The 23,413-nt window shown below is 46.1% G+C and overlaps 1 pseudogene; it reads left to right on the top strand.

Moving 5' to 3' along the window:
• The first annotated feature begins 20,935 nt into the window (after positions 1–20,935).
• On the top strand, positions 20,936–21,518 carry LOC119040995 (GTP-binding nuclear protein Ran-like; annotated as a pseudogene).
• The last annotated feature ends 1,895 nt before the right edge of the window (positions 21,519–23,413 follow it).

Genomic DNA, 23,413 nt, shown 5'->3' with positions numbered 1-23,413 from the left:
CCAAACCTGTGCCTTGAAGACAATTCAGTCTATGAAGCACTTACTCAGTGTGCTGAATGTGTTTGATCTCCCTGATTTTGACTTGTAGAACATCAAGAGGAAAATATCTCTTGAATGCATGTAATAATATCACGATTTCCTTTTAAATCTAACGGATCAGGAAAGATAATACCATGGTTAATGCAGGCTTGTCTCTGACTGTCTGAATGGAGGGTTCCAGGCCATAAAACCAACACCATTTATGCATTGCCTTTGAAGAAAAGGAACTGTTAAACATAAAGCGGAAAGAATCTCTGGGATAACTTTATCACTATGATCAGCTTATTAGTTTAACATGGTCTAATCCTTCCCCGGACTATTTACTCAGGCACACGAAGTGCTTCTTGGTTAACCCTCACCAGTACCACTTGCCTCCAGGGCAGCGACGTGTTCTTTATGGCTGTTCATGTGTAGAATGTGCGGGATACGTGGTCACCTTGTGCAAAGGACAAAAAGAACATCCTGGTGGTGGTTCCAGCAGCTTTCCCCATGTTTTTGTTTCCAGCAAATACCAAGTCCTTCCATCTTTCATCAGTTCGTGTGTGGAGAGAGATGAACAAAATGTTCTGACATGAGCTGGTTTCAAAATTTCTACCAGGGAAGCAAACTTGAGGGATTTAGCAAAGAAGCTGTGGGTGTGTTATTCTGGTCATGCTTAAAGAACTTGGAAAACAGAGTCAGAAAATGGGGGGTGGGGGGGTACAGCAGAGATAACTTGGCAGTGAAACATAAGCGAACCAACAAAAACAACACAACCTGAAAGGGGGACTGAGGAGGCTAGAAGAGGAAGGGGCATCAAATTGACAACTGGGCTAGAAATCTGGACACTGTAAGAAACAATTTAGTGCCAGGTCATGCCCTGAGCTGGATTTATTGCCGCTTTCCTTGTTAACTCGCCTCATGCTTAAAGTCAAACTGCCACAGACTCCGAGGGGGTTTTATCTTCGTCATTTGTATGATCTGCCTCAAAATACACACCCTGAAAGAATCAGCTTCGAGGTTTCTTCTCCCAAGTGAGAAGAATGATCCCCCTCCCATCAGAGTGAGGAAAGCGGAGAATTTAGGAATGCTTAAATCGATTTTTACAAGGACGTTCCAAATGAGGCTGGCTTGTGCACTCAAAGATGAGCAAGGCAGTGAGGTGGAGGGAGCAGTGGGCGAGATGGAAAGGCAACAGAGACACAGGTGAGGATGATTTGTGGACACAGGCAGTGAAGTACAGAAGGGTTCTGGACCCTCAGAGCAGCTCACCAGCCATCACCACTTGTCATGGCTTGTGGTTGCAAACAAACTGGCAAGAGCATTGTGCTCTCTTTTCGCGCCTCAGAGATTAAAGAGTAAACTTAAATGTGAAGCCACATTTTGCCAGTTCCAGGTGAGTAGAAAAGATTTCCCCCGGAGCCAAAGATAATGTTTCAAACGAGGTGCATTAAGGAGCCTTGCGTGCAGAAAACGGAGAGGCGCGCCTCTCCCTTTCGGGTCTAAGAAGGCGGGCGCCCAGGAATGCAGCGGAAAGGCGAAGAGGCAATGCCTCCATCCTCTTCTCAAACGGGAGGAGGCCGCAATTTGTAAAGCGAAATTAAAAACGCACAATGTGTCGGCCCCAGAGGCTAATGATGTTTATACAGACACACCACGCCTATGGAACCGTCCCAACATTCCGCGCAAAGCGCAGAGGAGAGGTGGTCGGGGCGCGGCCGGGCCACCCCTCCCCCGCCGCCTTCCTGAGCCGCAACCTGGACTTGACCCCCGCGAGCCCGGCGCGGCGCGGCCCGGGCCGCCCTGCTGGAGCCGGGCGTTGAGACGGGCAGCCGGAGCCGGCGTCGCCCTGCGCGCCTGCAGACGCCCACCCCCCCGCCTCGCGCGCTCGAGGGGCCCAAAAGCAGAAAAGTGGCGCAGCCCGGCCCACTCCCGCGTGGAACTATTCAAATACCTGCAGCTTTTTTTTTTATATATATTATGGGCGCGGGGGTGGGGGTGAGGTCAGGACGAGGATTTTACCTTAAAGTGAGCTCTAAAAAGAAGACAAAAGTAAGGGTTGAGAGCGGGGAAGTTGAGATGTGCAAGCCTCATCTGAAGTGACTCCGAGGACCCTGTCGTTCCCAGCTGAGTGATGCTGGACGAGCGCTCCAGCACTCTGGGCCTCCGTGTCTCAGTGGTTAAACCGGGACACAGAATTAGGGCATCTTGAAGGTCCCTTCACACCCTAATATTCTGTGATTCTAAAACTGACTTGTCTCATATGGATCAGTACTACTGGTAAAAGGAAAAAATTATTCTATAACGAGGATTTACCTATGAACCCAGCTCTAGAAGTACAAAAGCAAGAGTTTGAAATAACCCTAAACACTAGAACCTAGTGCATGTTAACTCTGTTTCTCTTTAGAGAGTATTATTTCTTTAGTTACAAAGGTAATTGATCAGAGTTAGTGGTGGAAAAAATGTGTTTGGGTCATTTGTCTTAAGGAGGAAACGTAAATCCATAAATCTCTGATGTCTGAGAAATAAACCTCTCTTCCTTTCCAAAGGAGGCAGATCTTCCAAACAAGTCTTCTTTCTTCTAAATCTTTTGCTCTTAGCCACCTAAAATCAGTGGCTTTGTTTTCCTGAGAGTCACATCATCTTTAAATAAAAGAAAGAAAAGATAGCCCCAGCCTGTGAAAACTGTGCCTAAGAAGAAAAACATTTAGATTTTATTCTGAGCAAGTTTTTAATCTGAAACAAAATGATTTCTCATGTCCTAAAAATGCATGCAAAATAGTTTATAAACTAGGTGTTCCACAAGTGTACACTATGATTCTTGAACTATCTCTGGTTGACAATAGGAACATAAGATCTTCCAGTTACACCTCAGAATGTACTACATGTACATGTACAAGATTCAGAAGCTGGGTAATCTTTCCTCACATCATCCAAAATAGTAACATCAAGAATAAGGGTTATATTTCCGACATTTTGTGGTTTCAAAAATAACGAGTGTTAAGGTGATTGATTCAAATTCTAATTGTTACAAAAACAAGGTAACCAGATGTTCAGTGATCACGAAGTATTGGAGGTACAAAAGCTTATTTCAAATAATAGCCTCTGAGTAATCTTTGAAAGTGCCCACATGAAATCTGCCTAGTTCGTGTCTCCTCCTCCTCTAAGTGTCCCCCTCTAATCGGCTGTCCCCACACTCTCCTGGAACTGGCAGGAGACACAGCAACTCAAGCCTCACCCCTCCCTCCTGCTTCCCAGGAACAAGCCTTGCAATGGGGTGAGTTTGTTGTGCTGACCTTGTGAGCTAGTGAGCCACAGAAAAGGACACTGTGTGCGGACACTGGAGTTTTCTGACCTCATTTGTCCAAGTCTGTATCAATGAGGGGCCAGCGGGGTGTGTGGGGTGGGGGGGAGGTAGGAAGTGGGGAAAGGTCGATAAGGAGAACACTCGGGACAGGGAACTGCAGCTGCTTTGGTGACAAAGAATAATTGGAGTTGTATTTCCTTAAAGAAATTGTTTTAAATCAAAGGTGGTTCTGGTGTCCACAGCACTAACCAATCTCTCTTCTCACTTCCTTCCCCATGTTCCCAGCCTCGCGCTTCTTGGAAAGCTGCTGCTGCAGGCTCAGGACACGATCTTCACAGCCAAACCCCGGATTCGAGTCTCACTTCTGTTTAAACCTCTGTGAGCTACAGTTTCTTCACCTGCAAATGGGAATGATAGTAGTTCTTGCTCATGAGATTTAAATCAGAGATTATCTATTATATGCCCAGAACAGTGCCTAGCAATGCTTGCAACTTTAAAATGTGTCCTCTTATGGTTGTCTTATTCAGGTTGTCTTATTCAGGTCTCCTCTCCCTGCTTTACTCAATGCTGCTCCGTGTGATTCCGAACAAGGATTTCACCTTGTCTTGTCCAGGAAACAGGCCAGCGTTAGTGGATTTCCATTTGAAAAGACATCACAGAGAATCTATGAAAGTGTAGAAGACACAGGAAAAAAAAACATACTGGGAAATCTGCCATTTATTGCGTACAACTCAATAAACACCAGTTTGGACACTATTCCCTTGATACTTTACAATGGCCCCAAGGTAAGTGTTTTTACTCCATTTTATGGGAACGAAATGAAGATGACAGAGATTAACAACTTTCCCCTGATTGCACTGAATCTGAACACAATAATAAATAACGCTTAGTGAATATGTGCAAGCCATCAAATGCATGCCTTCTTCATTAATTTAATGCTCACACCAACCCTGTGGGGTGGATCCCTTTATCCCCCCATTTTACAGCTGAGGAACTGAGGTGAGAGGAGAAATTACTGCCCAAAGTCCCACAAGTACGAAGCCAAGCGACAGAGCTGTAGCTGCAGCGCAGACTGGCTGGCTGCCAGTCCACAGGCTCAACCACAGCACAATCCCCCCTGCTTGTCTGCCTGCCATGATGGGAGAGTCCTGGCTACACGGACCCCCATTGTCAGTGGCTGCAGTCACCATCCAGAGAGTCCTTGAGAACTACAGCTCTGTTAAGAGTCAGCCCCACATGAAACATGAAGCTGCCATATATCATCTCTCTGTACTTGAATTTTCAAAACAGAATGGATGTTGATGTTCCTTTGTTGTGTTTTTTGTTGTGTTTTCCAGGAATCATAATATAACTTCTATGTATTGAGAAAGGATGACCTTTTTCTATCATTTTCAAGGTTTTTCCCCCTGGATATTTAAGAATAGGTGACCCTCAAAACTTTCCACTGAGCCTGAGCTGATTCCGACGTGGAAGCTGCACAGAGCCCCTCTGTAGAGCCCACAGTGAATCTTCCATTAGCTAAAAAAATGTTCCGGGGACCAGACTGGCCAGGGGAGAGGTGGGAAGAGCAGCCCCTCTTGAGCAGACAGAATATGGAGTCAGCCCTGTGAGCCAGGCTCAGCCTCAGCCCCAGTTGCTCACGATGCCTGCTGCACCTTGACCTTCAGCTCTCCAAAGTCTGCAGAAAAACATTGCCAACTGGGGCTTCCTGTTGTTCTTTTGCAAAGTGAGACATTTTCAAGTTTTTTTCCCTTTTCTCCACACAAGCTATATTTAAAAGAAGTTATTTAAAGCATTTCAAGTAAAAGTTTAACTCTTTCACCTTTCCAACATATTCTTCTAGAACTGAAATACACAAACATTTGGTAACAATTTGATAAGGTAAAATGAATTTCCTTTGGAATTGAGAATGCAGTAAGATGGTCAAAAAGTGTGATTTCCTGTCTTTTCATTTTATGGTGTTGTGAAGTTGGGAAGCCCTCGGTTCGTGCACACAGCCACTTTTAACTCACAGAAACACTACTGAGCAAGGATGCCGTGAACCCCGTCCCTGTCAACAGTGAGTAACAGCACATACTCCCCATATAAAGAGATCTTCTACTTCCTCTAACATATAGTCTACTTCAACTAATCTACTAGAGCTTAATCTACTTCAGCTAACACATAATGAAATTATTTAGAGCTAGGCTAGCTAGACAAAGGAGACATAACATGATGGTAACAGTTAACATTAACATGTGCCAGGTGAGTACTTTACATGTACTAACTCATCTTCATAGCAACCCTAAAAAGTAAATACTATTATTTCCATTTTGCAGATCAGAAAAAGGGAGCACAGAGACATCAAGTAACTTGCCCCAAGTCACACAGCTATGCAGTGATGGGACTGCTATTTGATTTCAGGCATTCCGTGTTGCACAGTCCGTGTTTCTAAACCAACGCAAAACACCATGTTTCCCAGTTTAAGCGGGCGGCTTGTATCTCAGTGGGAGTGAAACAAAACATAGGCTGCACAGAGGAGCAGGAAAGAGAAAAGGCTCAGCTGCCAGGCTGCCAGGTCCAGTGGTGACTCTGCACTTGTTCAATGTGCAATCTTTGCCCGGTTTCTCATCTTTATCCATGTCAGCCACTGTCCGATGGGATGGCTAAGAGGACCTACCCACAAAGCTGTGCAGGAATTTAAGGGCAAGTGTGAGAGTGGTCTGAGAAGACTGACCTTTTTTGTTAAGGGTGCACAGTCCTTTCTGAAACCCTGCAGTCCACGTGTGTTTGGAGTTCAGAATTTTTCAAATTTTAGGGCTAACTCAGTGCAAACCTTGAATTACATAACTCCTCAAGCGACATTCGGGGTCTCGGGCAGCATTCTGAAAACAAATGCACTGATCAGTCTGCGGCAGTCTGGGGTGACTCTGTCAGTGAGCAAATGAAGATGTTAATAGACTCACGTGCGTTCAGGTTCCAGCGCCCGATGAGTTATTTAAAAGCTTTGAGTGTTCAGGGCTTTTGGGGTTTCACAGAGACATGGAGAAGAACTGGGGGCGCACCTACAGTGACGTCTGAAACAGGCCGACTTCAGTGAAGGGTATGAAACCAGGAAGAGAAGGAAGTCAAAAGGCACACACTTATAGTTATAAAATAAATAAGAGCAAACTTTGAAAGTTCTCATTGAGAAAACACATCCTGTAACTGTGTGGTGGCCAATGTTTACTAGACTTACTGTGATGATTACCGTCTTTTTTGGACTATAAGACACACCTTTCCCCCAACTCTGAAAGGAAAGGGGTGAGTCTTATAGTCCGAATGTAGCTTACCTGGATCGCTGCAGAGGCTGGAGGCCTATGTTATTTGTGTTATTAAATATTTTAATAACACGTTTTTTGCTTCAAAAATTTTTTTCTATTTTCCTCCTCCAAAACCTAGGTGCATCTTACAGTCCAGTGCATCTTATAGTCCTGAAAATGTGGTATTTCAAAATACATACATATTCAAATCCAGAGCAGAGCTGCAGGTAAGATGTGGGAGGTGACCCCAGGGGAAATAGACACCAGGAGCCCAAGGAGAGAGAGTCTCGTCATCCTGGTGGTAGAAGCGACCCCCCAAAGCCACAGAGACAGGCAACCGTGTCTGCTCAGCCAACGAATGACAGGGATGAACTGGGGGAAACAGCCAGTGATCCTCTTTGCAATCCCAGAGGAAATGAGCACTTTTTTCCGGAATTAATGGGAAAGGCACCTGCTAAGAAGTGGAAGGGGAGCACAGCTTCACTTCTCCAAAAACAAGAGGGATTTCGTGAGACTTTTCCTGTGTGTTACTGCTCAGCTCTTTTAAGCACCTGCTGAACAGCAGGCATCGGCTTGCGCTATAGGTGCAATATTTAATGCCCAAATAAACCCGAGAAATAGGTTTTGCCAGTTTACAGGTTTAGGGCTGTTCTGTAGGTTTCACAGCTAGTAAGGGAGAGAACCCCGTCTCCAGCCAAGTCTCCTAAATTAGAGCTGGAGCTCTTAGCATGGCACTTTACCAGAATGATGGCCAATGCCGGGGGCTCATAGATGCAAAGAAGTGACAGTATGAGGGGCTCAGAGTGGCTATAAGTGACTCATTTTCTCTTATTACTGTAGTCTAGCTCTTAAAAGATCAGCTTGCCCTTCTAGTGAAAGGAAAAAAATAAGAACCAATGCACACACTGATTTTCCACTCAGAAACATCATGCCCGACAGCTAAAATAGACCTTTTTGAGTTGGGGAGTGAGGCAAACAGAAGCCCTGGTTATTATAGTTAATTCAATTTAATTAAAGCCATAAAAGCAAACCACAGTTGTGCCGTGGGTACTGACCATTGTGATTGCTTGGAGGACTCAGAGGAGTCCTGCTCTTAACTGATGGGCAGAGGCCCAAGTCGCCACCATTACTCAGCCCCTGTTACAGGGCCTCTTCACCTTGACTCAGCCAGTCGTACTTTTGTACACTATTTCTCTTCTGTGGTCTTTAGTTCTGAAGGTGATTTGCTATGTTTCTTTTCCAGTCATAGTAAGAATTGCACTTTTATTCCATTTTTTTAAGAGGCCTAAAAAGCTGGGTAAAGTTTTCTACTTCCTTTCCCTTTTCTGTTTTCTCTTCACCTCTAACATTCTGTCTGTCTCTGCCTCCCCATTCTTTTCCTGTTCCCCTTCTTGCCAGCCACCTTCAGCTGGTCCTGGACCTCTGTCTCCATGGAAGGCTAGTGGCCTCACTGGCAAGGCTGAGCCGGGCCCGTGGCATCCTGTGAGGACAACACGGGATGCTGGCCAGCACTTCATCTCCACCGGGCCCTGGGCTAGGTGCTGGGGTGCAAAGACAGTCCCTGCCTCGGCTGCTCACAGTTATGACAGGAGAAACACACAAGAAAGTTGGCAACGGCAGTGCGGCATGATACATGTCACAACAGACGTGTCACTGGGAATTACAAGGGCGCTGGAGCTAAAGGGACACCTGACCCTGGAGGAGAGCATTGTCCAGACAGGAGCCTTTTCAGGCAGAGGAAACGTCAGGTGAGAAGGCCCACGGGAGAGTAAGCCCGTGAGCATGCTGAGAACTGCAGCTTACGAGGCCCCGTGTGGCCGGCCTCTGCCTACCCCTCCAGCCCTATCTCTGCCTCTTCCCAACTTATCACCTATCTTTCAATCATATAGGATTTTTCTTTCTCACCTCAACCTTTGCTCATGCTTGTTTGGAGCATTCTTCCTGTTCTCTCCACCCTACTCCTGGCATATTCTAATTCACCCTTTAGGTCTGAAATTAGATATCCCTTCCTCTGGCAAGCATCCCTTGCCCATCATGCCCAGGTGGCATTCCACGGCAGCTGTTCTTGGGTACCTACCACCTATCACACTCTGTTGTCATCACCTGTTTGTTTGTGCTCCATCCTGGACCACGAGCTCTGTGGAAGCAGAAATAGTGTCTGTGTTTTCTCTCCCGAAAAAGTGTTAGGTACACAGTAGGTGCTTTACAGAGGTTTGTTGGATGTTCTAAATATGACTAAGAAGAGGAAAGTAGGGAATAGTGGTGTGAAATGAAAGCAGTAGATAAGCAGGAGCAGATCAGGGAAATCCTCAAGAGCCACCGTAAAAGAGGAGGGAGGACAGAGGCAAAGAGGGGGCGTGGGGAGCGCATGCATGGATGAGAGTCCTCGTGGAGGAGTGTCTGCTTGCGGGTGGGGACCTCCTCAAGCTGCTCCCAGGAACCAGAGCCAGAGTTAACTGGCCCCAATATGGATGAATATCCTTGAAGAAGGAGCAAGAAAACCTTTGCTAACCAGAGACACCTTGAATGCTCTTTAAATGGCAAGAAAAGAGTCAAACGGAGGTGGCTACACCGCTGTGTCAGCAATTTCTCCATCAGTGTATATCTTGAGGTAGTGTTTGTTCAAATTCTGAAACAGGAAACTTGTGGAGGCATGAAGAGACATACAAGTAACAAAGAAGCCTCTGCCGTTTCATGGGTGGGTCAGTGCGGCTGTCACTCAGCATCACCCTATGAGGACTTCCTGGCACTTTTGCTCCCCGAAGTGGGGACTGCCACCTCTGGTGGGGGTCCACAGCCCACTTTGCCTGCAATGCAGGAAGTGTCTGGAAATTTCCAACTCAACAGGGCAGCCCTTAGCTGGATGCAGGAGAGCCAGCACTCCATCTGACCCCTGAGTAGCCCCGCTTGGATGGAGGGGCACCCTGCCCTGTCCTCAGAGCTCCGCTGCAGTCCTGGGAGCACTGGCACGGAAGTCACCTGCACAGGGGTCCTTCCTGGTCTCCAGGCTCCATTTGGGGAACTTGACCTTCAGCAGACAACATTCTCAAAGCTCACAACTGCAACCAGCATTCTGTTGCGAGAGGCACTGCCCTTCTTGCTCCAAGCCCGCCGTTCACACACGCAGCATTGCCGTCCGCATGGCGGCCGTGATCTTAGGGCTTAGGCTAAGAACAGTTTCAAACCCAAACACGGGGTTTTTCACTAAAAGGAAATGATTCATTTTTCACATTCAAAAGGGAGCCCACCCCCAACCTCATGAATTCAATTCCTGGCGCTTCAGAGCATTTGTCAGCCCGTGTCATTCAGTGGGTCCCGCCCCCCCCCCCACTGGAAGATCACCAGTCTCTGAATGGAATGTGTCAGAGGAAGGACAGCGTGTGCCACTGTCCCGACTGCCCTCAGCACGTGGCTGCACTAGTTCGAAATGTGCCTGGAGGGAGAAAACTGTCTTTGAGGTGTGTCTACTTATACTCAGAAAAGATAAAGTTGTAAAAGGTCAGTAATTCTGGTTTTCCGTGTCAGGTACTTATCAAATGAAAATGTTTCAAACATTTATGGGTGAAGAGCAGAAAACTTAAACTTCTGTATGTCAGCTTTAGGAAGTTTAAAATGCTACAAACACAGGGCATTGCTTACATGTTCTCCTTCCTGAGTTTTATCTCAGGTTTAAGTTCCACTATATTCATCAAGATCTTGCCACCTTAAAAAAACAAAACAGGTCAATTAAAAAGTTGAAAACAAGAGTTTTAAATAAACAGGAGGTTGCAGAGGGAAAATACACCTTTGCACTGCTGTCCCTTGGATGAGAAGCAGCTAGATTTCTGAGGGATTTATTTAAAACCTTAAGTTTGGCTTCAGCACATGAACATTAAAGTCATTTTTGAGTAGCTCTAATTTTTCCCAGTCTGGCATCAAATTCAAGAAAATTGCACAGACAACGGTGTGGTGATTGCGGGGGGTGGGGCGTGGGTGGAAGTGAAGGAGGGTATAAGGAGGGTGAATGGTAGCAGAAAAAAATACAATAAAAAGATATTAAAAATTAGAAATAGCCTTTAGCCTGACTGGTGAGGCCCACTTGGTTGGGTGTCGTCCCACAAAGCAAAATGTCAGGCGTGTAATTACTGGTCAGGGCACGTGCCTGGGCTACAAGGGGCAAGTGACCAACATTTCTCTCTCACATCGATGTTTCTTTCCCTCTCTTTCTCCTTCCCTTCTCCTCTCTCTGAATAGTATTTAAAAGCACAGTGCTGCCCTGGAAGGCAAAGCCAAGGCTTGCTCTGCGCCCAGCCCCTCCTCACTGTCCTGCAGCCCCGTCTCTGGTGTTTGGAGGACTCAGCACTGGGTTGTCCCTGAGTTGACTCCCCCCATCTGACCCCAGGTCAGGATGTGGGCTTTTGCTTCATTCTGGTGCTGAAGCCCCTCCTTGAACCTGAAGCCCAGACAGAAAGGTCCCATCTAACCCCTATGTGTCCGTCTCCCTGGCTAACAAGTAACTCTGCTTTATTGATGCCATCCTCACGTGGGCAGTGGACTGGGTGCTGTAGGCTCACTTATCCCCATGAGAAGGTCAGTTTCATAAGCCCCTTTGTTGCCTGTAACTGGGAAGTCGGCCAGGCGCCCCTCCCCCATTCATGTGGAATGATGCTTCCTTCCTTCACGTCGACCCTGACTCGAGCTTTTGCCCCTTCACTTGTTATCCCAAAAGATCTCTTCACACCCGATCATTCGCAAACCTAGCGACTTTACTGGAGATTTGAGGGGCTGGAGGAAGAGGCAGCACAATGCACACTGCTCAGCCTCCCACTTGGCCTGGCCCTCTCAGCTGGCGTTCATGTCTTGGGTGTCAGTGTCATGCCCCAAACAGGCCATCACAGCCTTCATACAAAGCACAACTCTCTCCCCAGGCATAATTCTGATAAACACAATGGAATACAACTGCCCTCATCCTGTAACATGTGCATGGGCCCCACAGTAGACAGAGGCTAAGTAATTTGCTCAAGCTCACTGAGCTATAAAGACTTACAATGAGCAATCAGGCCCACACTAATATGTCACACTGCCTCTCCATGACTAAATCACCTGCCTGGCACCTCATTTCTTGCAAAATACAGGCCCTCAGAGTCTTGCCCCTGATTTCCCCCCAGCAGCTGGAGCCAGTAACTGACTGAAGGCTCCCTGACACCTCTGCACACCACACCCCACATCAGGGTCTCCTGCCTCATGCCCTGCCCTGCCTCTGCTCTGCCCACCTCTCTGAACCACACCTCACTCTCTCCGATGAGGACCAATTGCTTGGCCTGCCTCCAGTCTGTTCCCACACTCTCTGTCTGTTTTATGAGGCTTCCTCTCATCACCTATAGCTGGACCCCTGCCCTGCCCACCTCCTGTCCTACCTGATGCCCATGGGCAGCTCCCATGAGACATTGCTGATAGTATTTGCTGTTTTCCGTGAGTCCTCTCATCTCTTCCTCTCTTGTCCTTCCTCTTTGCCTATCACAGGCAAAGAGCAACTGCCTAACAAGAACCATTCAATTTTTCACTGTGCGTAATTGCCAAGGTTGTTCTAGGGAGGGCCTCAAAGTTGCCGGAGTCTAATGGAGGGGCTGAGATGTCTCTGCCTCCCTTCTCTCCTCTCTTGCTGCATGTCAACTGAGAGGGCAGCTGCCCCAGAAAACAATTTTGGCTGATTCATTTTCTCTCTGCACCCTGGGACATTCCCATGCAAAGCTAAAAATAGCAACTAATTTCTGTTCTCTCAAAATGAGAGACAGAAGCAGACCCTCAGCATCTGAACAAGACAGTGGTGGTCCTGCTTATGATATGGGTGGGTGTGGGGTCTCAGCCTTTGGGAGGAGCAGAGATAGTATGGAGCTGGGAGCAACTCTCAGGATGGGCTGGTATGTGTTTAATGTCCAAAGCGATGGACCACTATTGTCACAGGTATCAACTCTGAATATAACAATAGGAGTTGAAATTCGCAAACAATCTGGCAACTACTTGGGGCTTTCCAGAGGGCCTCACATGGTCCACCAACGCACGTGTCCCTGGACGGCCGGGGGGGGGCGAAGAGTTCACCACACAGGCAACACAACCCCCCACATCCGGAGACTATAGATCAAGTTGAAAGTCACCCCTGGGGGCCCACAGCTTGTGCTGAAGAACAGTGATATATGCAACCCCATGGCGTGAGCCAACTTATGCAATAACTCCCATTTCTCACTCATTTCTTTTCCTCCTCCTCCACAGAGTCTTCCCAGCCTGGCCCCACTAGGCTGGCCTCCTCCTCCTCTCAGTATCTGACTGTGTACCAACCACTGGGTTCTTAATCAGGTATGGTCACATGGCATTCCTAGCATTCTACATGGAACTTTCACCTACTGCATTATCCTTTAAAGAGGGTGTGTGTGTGTGTGTGTGTGTGCGTGTGTGTATGTGTGTGTGTCCTGGTGCAGGAGCGCCTGTCAGGAGCAGTGGGGTTGCTCTGCAGAGTGTTGGGGAGAAACACACTTGGAGTCAGAGGCACTAGCTCCTCATTCTGGGTCTGGCCTAAATGAAGACTCGGGTTAAAGGGGAAGCCTCTCAGACTCCTCTGGAAGATGTGGCCAATAACCCTGGAGTGGACGGAAATGGTCGCTTTTCAAATGGTCTGCAAAAGGAAGAACTTCCTTTCCTTAGTGCAGGAAAATTTGGCAAAAAGTAAAGCAGGCTTTAGAAATACATTTTTAGAGACCCCTAGGAAGCAAGTAAACTAGAAAATGTGACCAGGGTATGTGACCACTCATAAGTGGTGGTAACATAAGTAGATGATGGATTAGATGGATAAATGAGAGGTAGGTGATAGGGAGATATGCTGTTTATAAAGAGAATTAATAAATATTCATGTTTGAAGAGGCTGGAAAATCAGGAGTGTTTCCTGAAAGGCTCCAGAAAAGCCTCTAGGAGAGAATTAAGCAGCCCACCTGATTGCTAAAAGGTGCTCATTAAGATTTAAGAAGTCAACCTACCAGATCTCAACTCCTTGGGCTTAAAACCAAAAGATGCTGCCTGGGGCCCATAATGTCACACGTCATGAGTGACATGAGTGAAGTGAAAAACAGTGGCTTAGAAAAGATTCTTTTCAGTATAAATAAGGAAATGGATATCTGTATCTCGTCTGCCCACACTCAGTATCTGCTCTCCCTTCGTAAAAGCTTTATGGTAAAAATGGCTGACCTGATGGGTCTTTCTTTTCCTCTGCCTTCTCCACTCCCCAATTCTGTTGAAAGTGGCCTCTCTTTCCTCTAAACCCCCTTGGTTCTTTATTTGAGCATCTGATTACATAGACTATAGTTGTGCATGTTCCCTGTGTTTGTCAGAAAAATGACCCCTGTGTTCTGCCCCGTCCACATTCCCAGAGAGACTTGGAAAGTGAGTGAAGGACCCTGAGATGGGGAGAGTTTCCCGAATTATCTGGGCGGGCCCAATGTAATCACGTGAGTCCTTGAAACAAACAAACAATAAAGCAGAACCTTTCCTGACTGTAATGAGTAAAAGAAAGACATGATGACATAAGAAGGGTCAGTAAAATGCAACTTTGCTCACTTTAAAGATTGAGGTAGGAAGCTCTGAAGCCAACTATGTGGGCAGCTTCTTCTAGAAGCTAGAGAAAGCAAGCAAATGGATTTTGCTTTAAACTCTCTAGAAAGGAATGCGGCCCTCTCCACACCTTGATTTTAACCCAGCCAGACTTCCCAGCTCCACAACTATAAGACAGTAAGGAAACTAAAACATTAGCCTTCCAGTGGACTGTAAACTCTCTACAAACAGGTGTCTTTTTCTCTGTCATCATAATGGTTACACCTGTGCCTGATACATAGTAAACAACCAACAAATATGTTAGAAGAATGAATAAATGAGCAAATGAAGTATATATGTATACAGAACTAACTACCAAAAAATGACACCAGACACAAAGAAAGATAACAAGCTCAAGGTCACGGCCAGAGAAACAGTCCCTTGCACCCACCCTTATGGGGGGAGGTCAAAAACTGCCACCAGGAACCATGTTTTGCCGATTGGCCTGCCCCTTTTATCAAGTGGGGAAATAACATGCACATAGAGAGAAAAAAGTCCATAGGAAGATAAGTCCATGTGTACTTAAGCACTAATTGAAGAGAGGTGCTGTGGGAAGGTGGTATGAAGAAAAAATGATTCTGGAAATAGTCACGTGCTGAATGTGGACTTGATCTGGACTTGGAAGGACAGCCAGAATTTGGGTAAGTGGAGAATGGGAGAGGACATTACTGAAGAGGATGAGACATTATGGCCCATCCTGAGAAGACTGGCTTTGCTGGAATAATTGCAACTAAGAATAGTTACATAACAGGAACAGCTGCCATCCACCCAGTTCTTTCCCAGTGCCAGCACTTTCCATGATCAGCTCATGTAATCCCTCCCAGTGACCCTCTAAAGTGGTGTTAAGGGCACCTTGAGACTTTGACTTGTGTGTCCTTGACTTCCCAGCATAGGATTCCCCTTCTCAGGTGTGGGCTCCCTTTCTCTTGTTGAGCTTTGGGGCTCCCTTGCTCTTGTTGCTGAGTAGAGGCTGCAAAATCTAGACACTTGTTTTCTCTTTACCCCTGCCAACAAGGACACACGCACGTGACCTGGTTTGGCCATCAGACGTGAATCAGAAATAAGAGGCAGAAAGAAAATGGACAGGAAGAATTTCTTCTAGCAGCAGCTTGATACTAACGTCCGGATTGGCAATAGAGTAGGTGGCTCCTCCTGCTAGCGCATATTTGAAACTGGTTGCCCAGCCTTCTCAGCAATTCTTTGAACTACTCAAATCCCATCATAAAAGTTCTTCTGAACCTAAACCGACTAGAGTAAATTCCTGTTATTCACAAATAGGAACCCTGCCTGATAGAGCAGATATTAAAATTTGTGTATTATAGATTAGGAATTTGAGGATCAGAAAGGTGCAGTGACTTGTCCAAGGTCACACAGCTCATGCCTGTCTGATGACAAAGCTTATGTTCTTAACATTATCATTAAATGTTCAAAATAAGAATTGAATTGTAAAAGGCTTTCTCTCTTATAAATACTTCATACAAGGCCTGAGAAGGGAGAAGTCGATTCCATGGGAAGACAGGGTTTATGGGTGAAGGTAGGGCAGGCCTTTCGAAGACACTGTTTTTGAGGCACATCCTGAACAATGGGTGGGGGTTAGCCACACTGGCAAAAGGGAGGTAGAGGAGGTCTTTCCAGGCATCAGAAAGACCAGAAGCAAAGGCGTGGAACCATGAAATTTCAAGGGCCCTATATTAATATCTATTGCTAGCTAACAAATTGCCCTCAAACTTAGTGGCTGAAAACAACACACATCTCAGTGTCTGTGGAGCAGACATCTGGGCACAGCTTAGCTGGGTCTTCTCCTTCAGGGTCTCTCACAAGGTGGCAATCAAGGTGCCATTCAGGGCTGGTCTGAAGGCTCAAAGGAAAGGTTCGGTTTCCACATGGTTGTTGGCAGATTTCAGCTCTTTGAGGGTTGTTAGACTGAGGGTCTTGGTTCCTAGCTGGCTGCTCGTTGGAGGCTGCTGTTATTTCCCTGACAAGTGGCCCTTTCCACTTGCCTCATTGAAGCATGCAAGCCAAGAAGATAATACAGTCTTCTAGAAAGACAGAACTGACGCTCCATCACTTTTATCACATTCTCTTACTTAGAAGATAGTTGCTCAGTCAGCCACTCAAAAGCAGGGGACTCCCAAGGGACAGGACTGCCAGGAGGAGGGGATCCTTTGGGTCTCACTGAAAGTCTGCCTCCTACCGACCACTTGGGCATTGCAAGTCATCTTGTACTAAGAGAGCGGCACTGCAGCACCAGGCAGGAGGCTGGCAAGTACAGACCAGGAGGGCCTTCATAAACCATGCCAAAGGACCAGGATATCATTTTGTGAGAGGTGAGATTCCTTCTTTCTTTTTTAACATACCTTTAGGTTTGGTTTTCTTTCCCAAAATCACTTCAGCTCCGTTAGTTCCCTGAATTCCTTCCTATCTTACACTCTCCATACCATGTTTCCATCCTCCAACAGGTACTGACCCACCCATCACTTAGAAACACCTAAGTAAGACTGGAACACTTGCAACTAAAATCAATTAAACTCCTGCAACTGCAAACAAGTGACACCCCCAAACTCATCACTTACACTAAGGCAGAAAGTTGGTTTTGAATGTCCGAAAAAACAGAATGGATGGGGGAATGAGAGGGAGCAGGTCAGACAAGTACTGGAATTCCTCCTTGGAAGCCCAGCCCTTCCCAGCAGCCTCTCAGTTGCTCCCTAATCGTGGTGCTGCCACCAGGCTGCAGTGGTTCCAAATCCATCATCGGTTCCACTGTTCAGGAGGAGGTTCCAGAAAAGCCAAAACTTCCCAAACTGCAACCAACTTTCCCTGAGGAAATGGCCTAATGTCATGATCCCTCATTGGTGCAAATGTCACTTAATTATGGTTGTCACAATGATGACTGCACTTTCTTTTCATGCAGGTTGAAAAATGACCACAGTTCTGCCTTCTACAGCTTTTTACTGGCTTCTTTACCTTGATCACTTTCCCTGCACGTGTAAGAGTGTGTTCTTGCCAAAGCTCATTTCTCTGTGCTTAATAAAGCATTTTATGGGCTACTTTGTTGGCAGGAAGCCCCTGTCCTCCATCCTTTGATCTGCAGACTCCGCATGTACAGAGCTAGTACTGAATAAGCATTACCCTTCCAAATACCACTAGTCACATCCAAAATATAACCTCCAAGGTTCCATCTGGAAGCCCTGGGGACTCCTTGACTATGATTCTTAGATCCCTTGGCCTTGATTCCTACCCCAACCATTATTAATCTCCCAGGAAAAGGAATAAAGGCTGTGATAATTCATAGATTTTGATAATTCACACTCACCGGTTACCGCATCCATTTGGAAGATGGTCGCTTTTTAAAAATGGATCGGGACAGCATTCCAAATGCAACAACTTTGATCTCTCAGCCAGAGGACATCTGCTTGCCTGTTATGACATTTTACCTTCTAGGTTCAGGCCAAAATGGTCCCCCTGCTCCCTGAACATGTCTCCCGGCTGGAGTATCTTTCTTTCTCTCTGTATCCTTGGCTTTGCATTATCTCCTTCTACTTCCAACACTTTCCCCTCATCCCTCCATGTAGTATTTTACCTTGGACGGAGAAAAATTCTGCAGCCGACAGGCGATTGTACTGCCTTTGAAGTGCACTGGCTCTGGGCTGGTCTCTGGCTGGAGAAACAACTTACTGGAGTTACTTAGGAGTCTCCTTTCCACTTGTGTTTCCTTCTCTGTGTTTATTCATGAAGGAGAATGTTAGTGATTGGGAAGGAGAGAACCAGATGTCAGTTTTCTCTGTGAATCAGATGAGGATGCATTTTCCTGCTTCTTCCTCTTTCACAAAAAACAACAATGATGAACGAAGTCCCTCTTTTCCTAACTACCTCATCCCCTTTTCCTCCTGTTCCCCAGCATTATCTCTGCTTGGAAGAGGTGTTGAAGTTTAAATCAAGTGTTATCCACCTAGCAAAAAAAAATGTCTGACCAGAATCTCCCCACAAAGAAACATTTCCTCTGGGTTTCACCGGGGCCCCTGCTCCCTTTGCAGAATACAGACACAGTCATGGGCCTCAGTGGGTTACAAGGAGGTCTGTTTAACTGCTTTGACATTATTATTTGCATGCAGAAGACCTTGGAACACAAGACCCTGTTTGTGTAAAAAAGGCTACGGGATTAAGCCTTTGTTTGGGTCCCTTCTGAAAAGAACTGTGATGAACAAATAGCAAGGACACCTGAGAGCTAAATGAGCTATCAAATGACCTACTAAACTCTGCTAAGAAACTCAATCCAGCACGTGGCCTCAATTCACGCAGTGCACTGGTCAGTTATGCTTCATGATTGGCCCTCGTTTCTCCACAAGTTGCACCTTTGTCTCCAGTTAGGTGGCCTGTAGCCAGGTCTGCTGGGGCAGAGGGGCAGGAGAGATGACAAGGGGGTGGAAACATTCCAGGAGAGAGTCAGCAGGTGCATGGTTCCTGGCACTTACAAGAACCGAGAAAGCTACTAATGCATCTGTCGAGCTACTGAGACCATGACCCAGCAGTTACCAAGCCCATATGAATAAATTGGAGCCAAAATCAAATACACAGCCAGTTCACATAGGTCCTTGTGGTCACACATACGACAAATGTATTTTATTTTATTTCATTTTAATTTTTTAAATATGTCTATTGATTTTAAAGACAGAGGAAGGGAGAAAGAGAGAGAAACATTGATTGATTGCCTCCCAAATATACCCTGACTCAAGATCGAACCTACAATGTAGGTATATGCTCTGACCAGGAATCGAACCCCCAACTTTTTGGTGTATGGGACAATGCTCCAACCAAGCCACACCAACAAGGGTGACAACATGTTTATTTTTAAAACAGATAATAAAAACAAAATCCAAGAGGGTTTTTATATATAAGGAGGGGGGAAGAAGTGGGAATACTGTGAATTAGAGTTAATAGTTCTGGGGTTCATTGTCAGCTTCATGGGTGTTTGTTACAGAGGGAATAAGTAACAAAGTTGTGAGTAAACCGAAGATAGAATGTCAAGAGCCAAGATTGATCACTAATTTGATTCTGTGTACTGGAGAGATACAATATAAAGTAATTCTCCAGGGGATAAAATTTGCATTATTTTGAAATAACTGTCTATTTTGCTTGTACTTAAAGAAAATGTAAGATAATACCCAATTAACTGAGAAATTCTCTCCAAAGTTTTCAGTGAATTTTTCTCCCAAAGGGCTGTTTCCCATCCATTCTGCATGACTTACTGAGCAGTGCATTGTTCACCTTGTCTGGACCACAGGGTCAAATTCAGAAGAGATTGGGTCAGACGGTGCTGGGCAGGGTCACATGATGGCACCAATGCTGATCCAGGTGTTCTGGCAACTCTGGCACTCACTGGAGGTCAGAGTACATTGAAGCAGGACAGACCCAAATTCAAACTCCAGCTCCACTGCCCCTAAACTGACCTGAGGCAAATTCCTTAGTTTGCTTGAGCCTCAGTTTCTCAAAAGTCAACTGGAGTGTATTCGTTCCCTACGGCTGTCATACTATAGGGCCACAGACTGGATGCCTTCAGACAACAAAAATCTATCTTCTCATAGTTATGAAGGTCAAAGGTTCTGGAGGCTAGACAGTGTCAGGTCAGCAGGGCGATGTTCCCTCTGCCACCTCTGGGGAAGGCACATCCCTTGCCTCTTGCTGCTTTCGGCGGCTGCTGACATTCCTTGATGTTCTTTGGCTCGCAGCTGTATCATTCCAACCTCTGTCCCACCTGGTATCTCTCTGGGTTCCTGTGGCCTTCTTATAAGAACACCTTCCGATAGGACCCACCCTGATCCAGTGTGCCCTCACCCTAACTAATGACATCTGCAAAGGCCCTTTCTTCCAAATAAGGTCACATTTTGAGTTTCTCAGTAGAAAAGGATTTCAGAGGGACACTATTCAACCCAGTATATGAAGATGATGTATAACAAAAAAGGCCATTATAAGAATTAAATAATATAGATAAAACACCTAGCACAAGCTAGGTGATGATGATAAGCATTTATCATCATCATAGCATCATCATCATCATCATCATCACCCATCATCTCGGTTAAAGGATAGTATTTCTAAAAACTTTCTATCTGGCTACCTAGGGAGATCATATGCAAAACCATGAAATAGATTTAGGGTCAAATCTGGGCTGGGAAACCTCTGGTAAATTACTTAACCTCTCTGAGTTTCAGTTTCTTTATCTTCCACGGTGATGAAGGTATATGCAGGAGTGAACAAAAGTAGGTTTACAGTTGTGAGTATACAAATCACAGTTTATTCATGTATTGTTATTTATTAATTATTGCAGTATTTTCCACACAAACAACTATAAACCTACTTTTGCCCACCCCTGCGTATATCTCCATTGGTGTGGGTAAAGAAATCACATATATACAATCTCCAACCCTTAAATGGCGTTTACTATGTGCCAGGCACTGTCCTGAGTGATTTACAAACAATATCTCAGCCAATCCTTAGAACAACCCTGTGAGTTTAGGTATTATTATGATCTTTATTTCACAATCAAGGAAGTTGAATCAGCAAGTATTTTAAGACAGTTGCCTAAGGTCACATAGGAAGTAAGTGATGAAACCAGAATTCAAACCCAGGGAAACTGGCTCCGAATAACTCCAAGATGAAAAGAGAAGTTTTAAGATCTGATGGGCCCAGAGACACTTCTGGAAGTAACACCATGATGGCTGTCCAAGGAGAACCCCAAGTTAAGTTCAAACTTGTATTGATTGGCACTGGAAAAACTATATTCATTAAATGTCATCTGATGGGTGAATTTGAGAAGTATGTAGCTACCTTGGGTGTGGAGGTCCGTCCCCTTGTGTTCCAGACCAACAGAAGACCTACTAACTTCCGTGTATGGGATAGAGCCGGCCAGAAGTTCGGTGGACTGAGAAATGCCTATTGCACCTGAGCGCAGTGGGCTATTATGCTTGATGTCACTTCAAGAGTCACTTACACGAATGTGCCTAACTGGCATAGAGATCTGGTACAAGTGTGTGAAAACATCTCCATTGTGTTGGGTGGTCATCCACAATAACGAAGTGGATATTAAGGACAGAAAAGTTAAAGGCAAAATCAAGTGTCTTCCACTGAAAGAAGAATCTTTGGTATATGACATTTCTGCCAAAGAGTAACTACAACTTGAAAAGCCCTTTCTCTGGCTTGCTAGAAAACTAAATGGAGACCCGAACTTGGAGTTTGCTGCCGTGCCTGCTCTGGCCCCACCAGAGGTTGTCATGGACCAGCTTTGGAGCACAGTATGAGTACGACCCACTGTTGCTCAGACCACCGCTCTCCGGGATGAGGCGGATGACCTGTGAGCGATGGAAGCGGGAGCCCACGCCAGAAGCTGGTTTAACAGACGACTGCCCTGTGGGGTCAGTGGCGCCCCATGTTTGCCACATCACTATGTAGCTAAGCAGAACCTGTGCTTGCTTTGGGATGCTGAAGGAGATGAAAGGGCTTCGGGGTGAATGTGGCAGTTAAAAAAATACCTTCAGTTTTTGGACCTGCATATTTATTCAGCTGTTTCGGAATGCAGTTGTTTCCTCGTTGAGTTGCAAATATGAGACTGCAGCAGTCTAATCGCAATATTCAGTGGCGAAACCTTGTTTGTTACTGTCATTCCCATTCCCTTTTGTTTAGAAGCAGAATAAAGTTGCATTTCAAATATCTAAAAAATAATAAAAATTAAAAAGAAGGTTTAAATAAAACACTTAGCCAGCACTCAGTGTATGTGAAGCAATCAATGCATGGTGATATAATAACTACAGCTCCTTCTTCCAACCTTTCCCCTTTTCCTGACCTCAGGCCTACCTTCCCCCTTTCCTCTTTCAGTTTAGATGCTCGGGTTGTTACCCCTGTTGACATTAAGCTGGAGCCAAGTTTCCATATTTAAATGTTCAGACTGCTCAAGTTCCACTCGGTTTCCTGGGGTATCTTGCCCTCATTTTTATCTCGTTATTCTCTCCAGTGTCCTGTGGCCATGGTCGTTGGAAGGGTCAGAGAAGGGGAGGGAGGCAGAGCTCTCTGGCAACTGGTGAACAGTGGGTGCTTCTCTCCCGAAATGGGAACAGAGTTAAGCAACAGGCTGTAAGACATGTCTCAAGAACAATCACCCAATGGGGCCACCCACTAAACCCAGGACCTCGCGTGCTGTCCTTGGCACAGAGATCCTTGAGCGATCTGTCATGGAATGAAACCTTCTTGAGCATGTGGATCTGGGATGGCGTTAGAGGTATGGAGAGTGAGCTGTCTCCTGAACATCCATCCTGGGGCACAGTGGGTTCCCCGCCAGATGCCCTATTCTCACCTGCCCCACACTGCCCTGAGCAGGAATTGTTCACACAGCTATAGTGCAATATTGGGGGACTTGGGATCAATTTCACCCGCTGCTAGTCAGGCTCTGCCCTCTGGTACCTGATGCAGTAGGAGGAGCAGGAATCCCACCCTGGCCAGGTTCCCCTCCTGCCTCTCTGGCTGTTGCCAGAATCCCAGCATGGAAATCAGTCATCAGAAGGGTGTGTGTGCCCACCGAGAATGGCGGATTTGTGTAGGTCCAATGATAACTCAAGCAACTTTTGGGCGAATCTGTTCACTCTCCCCAAACCAACAACATGAGGACAGGCTTTCTCCAAGAGGTATAGTGGGAGGTTGCACTTGGCAAATTGTGACGCAGGCTGCTGCTGCTCCACCCTTCCACTCCTGGGGCCCCTCCCTCTATCCTCCCAAGGACCTCGTGTCCCTATGCCATGTGGAAGCAGCCACCCACTCAAACAGCCTGCTTCCCTTCTTTCTTCCTCGTAAGACATGCCTTTCCTCACCCCAGACTTCTGAGACCTCTGCCTCACTTTGGTAACAATGGAAATTATTAAAGGAACAAATCCTGCTAATTAGTCAACCAACTGTGGGGCTGAACCTCCCCCATGCCTTAACCCAGGTCGGATGTATGAAAATGTGACTTGTGGAGAATTACCCAATCTTTAGCTAATTTTTAAGTTTGTTGCTGCTCACCAGTGGGCTGCTAAGATGTAACAAGGAGTTTACAGCTGATGCTGTGAGGTGAAGAGGTGTTTCTATGAACTGGTTACTAAGCCCATGAGTCCCACTAGTGTAAAGTAATAAAATCTTTGTGCTGGGAACCATGGGGAAGTTGGAC

The sequence above is a fragment of the Artibeus jamaicensis genome, unplaced genomic scaffold, assembly GCF_021234435.1.
Source record: "Artibeus jamaicensis isolate MK-2021 breed Jamaican fruit bat unplaced genomic scaffold, CSHL_Jam_final contig_354, whole genome shotgun sequence".
In the NCBI taxonomy this organism is placed as follows: Eukaryota; Metazoa; Chordata; class Mammalia; order Chiroptera; family Phyllostomidae; genus Artibeus; species Artibeus jamaicensis.
This window is presented reverse-complemented; position numbering and strand designations above follow the sequence as displayed.